Source organism: Pinus tabuliformis, chromosome 6, assembly GCF_031772625.1.
Source record: "Pinus tabuliformis cultivar Carrire ecotype Pingquan chromosome 6, CPIR1, whole genome shotgun sequence".
Classification (NCBI taxonomy): Eukaryota; Viridiplantae; Streptophyta; class Pinopsida; order Pinales; family Pinaceae; genus Pinus; species Pinus tabuliformis.
In genome coordinates this window covers 1393741356-1393746879 of record NC_142292.1, presented here as the reverse complement: position 1 = coordinate 1393746879, position 5524 = coordinate 1393741356, and the positions used below count along the sequence as shown (strand labels likewise).

General features: G+C 37.7%; 1 pseudogene across 1 annotated transcript; it reads right to left on the bottom strand.

Moving 5' to 3' along the window:
- Positions 1–3627: 3627 nt before the first annotated feature.
- On the bottom strand, positions 3628–4848 carry LOC149263839 (1-aminocyclopropane-1-carboxylate oxidase pseudogene; annotated as a pseudogene). Its single transcript, XR_016250520.1, has 2 exons — positions 4432–4848; positions 3628–4332 (listed from the first exon to the last, which is right to left on the bottom strand). The product of XR_016250520.1 is annotated as a 1-aminocyclopropane-1-carboxylate oxidase pseudogene (transcript).
- Between the last annotated feature and the right edge of the window lie 676 nt (positions 4849–5524).

The window sequence follows — 5524 nt, the reverse complement described above, 5'->3', positions numbered from 1 at the left end:
AAGAAGAAAAAAAATCTCTGCCAAAAAACACTTCTGTTTGAGAGAAAAAAAAAATCCTTATATGATTGCCTTATGCAACAGTATATATATAACAAGGGTGCTCAATACAGTGTTCACTGCTCAAAGACTGCTCACATATATGACTGTATTACTGTTTAAAAAAAAAAAATAAGGGCCCTCACTGCTTTTCCATATATCAATATCTGAGAAAAAAAAATAGCGCTCATATATATGACTGCTTACATATATCACTGCTGAACACAAGAGGGCGCATATATATATGTCACTGCTTAGACACTCATATGAAAATCACTGTAAAAAGGGCGCTCATCACTGTGGTTTATATCACTGCTTTAATAAAATGCGCTCATATGAAAATATATATGTCTATCATTAAACTCAATATTCTCAATATATATATCAGTGTTAAACTCAATATATATCCGCATTAAACTCAATATATATCCGTAGGTTTGCATCCATTCTTCAATATAGTGCAGACTTTAACAGCTTTCACCACAGCTTCAATAGCATTAAAACGCAGTCCATAGCATTAAAACGCAGTACATAGCATTAAAATGTATATACCATGAGATGTCATGAGATGTTTGTCTTCAAAAAAAACACAGTCACAAAAAACTCAGTCGGCTTGGAAATTCATTCTCAGATCACAACATTCCGGGTCGTGAGCCAGCTTTGATGCTATAGGCAGTGTTTAATCGGCTTCAGGCTTCAACGTTTCTGTCAGGCAGCAAGCTTCAGGTTTCAAAAGAAATGCATTAAAAGAAATGCATCAACGCAATCTTCATGTACTAATCCGCTTCAGGCTTTAGTCATATTTCAAAAGGAAATGTATTAACGCAGTCTTCCATACATTAATACAACGCACTCTATAATAGACAGAGACCGATAACCACAATCTATTTGCAGTGTTTCTTCAATCCAAAAATCTATTTGCAGCGTTTGCAGGGTTATATAGACAGAGACCGATAACCAAAATCTATTTGCAGCGTTTCTTCAATCCAAAATCTGTTTGCAGCGTTTGCAGGGTTATATAGACAGAGACCGATAACCAAAATCTATTTGCAGCGTTTCTTCAATCCACAAAAATGATAAAAACGCAGTCTATACCATAACCACCGATACCAAAATGATACCAAAATGATACCTCAGTTTTCAAACGCAGTATTCAGCAGCGCATTCCACGCATTCCATGTCAGAGCCAGAGGCGCTCAGATCACCGCCAGTAGCACTCAGTCTCAGGACAGAGGTAGGTTTCATGAGGCTGTAGAAACCTGGCAGAGGCAGGAGCTATTTCTGGGACCTGTGCTCTGATACCATGTCAGGCCAGGGTAACTCCAGCTATTGATGAACGCAAGACAACTTGATATTTCACATTAGATAACAATTATTTATATACAAAAGAGACGGATCAGTTCATCTTCTAGATGACTGTCCGGCTTCACCTCATCCGTTTCGGATTAGGTGTCAACATATTAGACTAAGTTTTAATTTGATTTTTTATTTAATAAAGTATATAATAAATACAAATGGCTCAAAACGCTCAAATATAAAAGAAATATGGAATTATTGAAAATAAAAGAAACCCAAGTTTAAATCCGGCAAACTGAGTTGGACATCGGCCAAACTGAGTTGGAGAGAAGTGATGTTAAACTGCAATCGTCTGTGAAACTCAGTTGGAGAGAGAAAATGGATGTCATACAATTACAGAGGAGGTAGGTATTTGAGTTGACAAAAAAAAAAACTATAGAGCGAAGAAAGTGCACACATTGACTTGACTTCAGTGGCGCAAAGAGCCACAAATTTCTTCCATCAAAAAGCATTCCCCCTGAAATATTCTACAAATTTCTTCCATCAAAGAGCATTCCACGCATCGACTCAAAATGCATTCCACGCATCGACTCCATTGAAAAGCCTTTCTCGTGAAATGTTGCGTAGATTCCATGAATGAGTTGAGCCGGGTATAGCGACGAAGAAATCGACTTTAGTGGAGCAAAGAAACCGCGTGTATAGATTTTAGTTGAGTGGCTCCGAGATGCCAAAATTTCTTCGAAATATTGCATTCCCCGTGAAATATTGCACTCATTGGCTTGTCGGGGCCGAGATTTGTTCAATTGAAAGGCCTCTCTCTTGAAATGTTGCGTAGATTCCGTGAATGAAGATGTATACGTTGGAAAATGGAGTTGAGAGGATTCCGTGAATGAAGATGTATACGTTAGAAAATGGAGTTGAGAGGAGTCCGTGAATGAAGATGTATAAGTTGGAAAAGGGAGTTGAGAGGAGTCCGTGAATGAAGATGTATACGTTGGAAAATGGAGTTGAGAGGATTCCGTGAATGAAGATGTATACTTTAGAAAATGGAGTTGAGAGGAGTCCGTGAATGAAGATGTATACGTTAGAAAATGGAGTTGAGCTAAGAAATATGTATAAAATATATGGGTAGGATTACTTGTAAATTGATTCTAAATATTAATATTAAAATTCTAAAACCTAGAGTATAGATTTTAATGAAGTAAAAAAATATGTATAAAATATGTGAGTAAGATTATTCACAAATTAATTCCAAATATCAAAATTCTAAAATCCAAATATATGAGTAAATGTTGCGTAGATTCCATGAATGAATACGTATACGATGCAAAATCAAATTCCAAAGTTAGAGAGGTGCTTTTCAAAATTCTGCCCGGAAAGTGAAAGATGGAGAGATGGATTTGCGAAATCGAAAGACTATTCTATTGACTTGACTTGGGAAATTAAAAGGCTATTGACTTCAGTGAGATTTGTAGACCTGTCATATTCTTCCGCGCCATTTTTGGATCGGTTTAACAGACCACTTGTAGAATCTTTCCGACCTTTTATTTTAGCTCATCAACAACTTACATTTTTAATAAAATTTCGGAACAATTTCGATATTTTGGTAACGAGTTAGTATTTTGGGAAAACTTATATTTGACTGTTATTACCGAAGATTGAATCCTCAACATTTTTGACGGTTATTAATTTGATTTTTTATTTCGAGGGTCAAAACGCTCAAGATGACGTAACCTCCCATTTCATAGGTCAACTCACCTTTTCAATCAATAAATTTGTGCCACTTATGGTTGTTACCCCAATTCAAATAATTGAAAGCAACACTTACATTAAATTTTGTACTTACCATCCTCGTAACTTGATTAATTGTTGCGTTACAACATCTTTATGCCTCTTTTCATTGATTTAACTTAGAATAAGTTACAGTGATAGGGAATTTTTATGATAAAACCCTCTAATATTTGTTTTCCTTGTAACAAACGATTATTGCAGATAGCTTTGTATCAACGGAAATAAAGGTGAAAGCAGAGAAGAAAACTCCTTTGCAACAACCAACAAGTGTTGCATGCAGCCGGTAGTCCCTACCGGGGTCTGCCAGAACAACACAATACAAACGCTCTGGTTGATTTGACACTAATAAAAAGTGAAGCACTTCCAAAGAACTAAAGTGTTCAATTTAACGCGGAATAAAGAGGTTGGAGAAAGAAACAGTAAATCACTTCTAAATAACTAAAGTGTTCAATTTAACGCGGAATCAATAGGTTGGAGAAGTTAAAATAGAATATGTAATCCAACTTTAATGCTTAGAAATGGATGCACAGTTACATCTCAATAAAGTATTCAAATTAAGTCTGCGTAACGGTTTACACAATTTAAAAGAGGATATGTCATCAAAGTACCTTCGATATGAATATAGCCTGCACGAATAAAGTTTAACGCGTTTACTGGGGAGTGGAGATTCCAAAAGAGTGATAACCACTTGGAAAACATCCAACCTGCTGTATCCTATCCTAATTCTGTTCCATGCATAGATCCTAAATATTGCGATGGAGCTCGATAAGAAAATACACAGGGAAGAGCTCTATTTCCTATATAGATTAATCTAATTCTAATTCTTTATTGAACATAAGTTTATAACCAGAACCAGTTGAAAGTGAAGCATTGCTGGGAGCTAGTATCTCCTCAAGAAGATTACTTCAGGGAACAGAGTGCTCTCATAGCCTCGAATCGCGGCTCTCTCTCGAGAAACTTCTGCTCACCATAGACTTTCATATAATCTTTTGAGACGAACTTTGGATAACTATAGCCACTTTGGGCATTCATATTATTAATGTCATTTTCATTGCCATTCTGCTCTGTCGCCTTCATGATCAGCTGTGGAGCTGGAAACACCTCCGCATTGGTCGATGGGTTATAAAACGCTGCGACCGACATTCGATTCGCGTCCTTCTTAGAAAGCACGCGATGCCACATGCTCTTGCATTTCCCATTGGTCATCACCTGAATTGTATTCACGCGCAAACCCCATCATTAGTAATTAGATAAGTCATATATACACCGAAAAAACATTTGATATTTGAATATATACAATTTATATACCTCCAGCTGATCGCCAATGTCGATAACGATTGCGTGTCGAATGGGTTCGACGTCGAACCAAGTGCCGTCCTTCAGAGCTTGAAGGCCACCCACTTCATCATCTTGCAGTAGCAGAATGACTCCGCCAGCGTCCAAGTGGGGGCGCAGCCCATCGACGAGTTCTGGCCTTGGGCATGGCGGGTAGTGAGCCATTTTTATGCCAAAGAAAGGGGCTTTGCCGTCGCCATTGCCCCCTGCTATGGCTTCTTTCAGATACCCTTTCTCCAGTCCCAGATTTTCGCAGATTATATCTAATATTCTTTCCGCACTCTCTGCTCTGAACTTACTCCGGAGAATTAGCTGCTCGACACTCTCTGCTCTGAACTTACTCCGGACTCCGGACAAGGCATTTGTAGACCACCGTGGATGCCTCTGCATATGCAAACAGCTGGCACTTGCACGATGCACGACACTGGATGCAGGACACGAAGAATCGGTGCCAAAAACTTAGGACAAACTAAGTTGTGATTTTGATCAAATGTTCAGCTCGGCAATATGAGGAAACTTTGGATAACAAAAAATTTTCATCTCGGAAAACTTTGGATATCTTATTTTTACCCCGAACATAATGTCTTGAAAGCTGCGAAGCCCACAATAAGACCCCCAACTTTGTTGTCCAATAAAAAATTACATAATAAATTTTATATTATTTTCTAATATGAAAACTTTGGTTAAAGTTGTGATGCACAGTGATATTTTTTGGTCAAACAAGAGATTAATAGGCGGTCAACGCACAATCGATCGCTGGTCAAACAAGAGATTAATAGGCGGTCAACGCACAATCGATCGCTAAGAGTCCCAGGCAGGGACTAACCAGGCTATTCAAGGAAACTATAGATGAGAAATTGTCAGACACATTTCTTTTCTCAAACACCGTGTGCACAACAGATTCTAGTGTTTTGTCTTGGAATGCCATGTATGAACTTTTTAAGGAAGAACTTCTAGTAGAATATTTTGAACCTTCAATGAGGACTAGCACGACAATAGGACTTCTAAAACAATAAACAAAAATTCTGTCAAAACTTACATGAAAAGAATTGTTCTGTGACCAAGT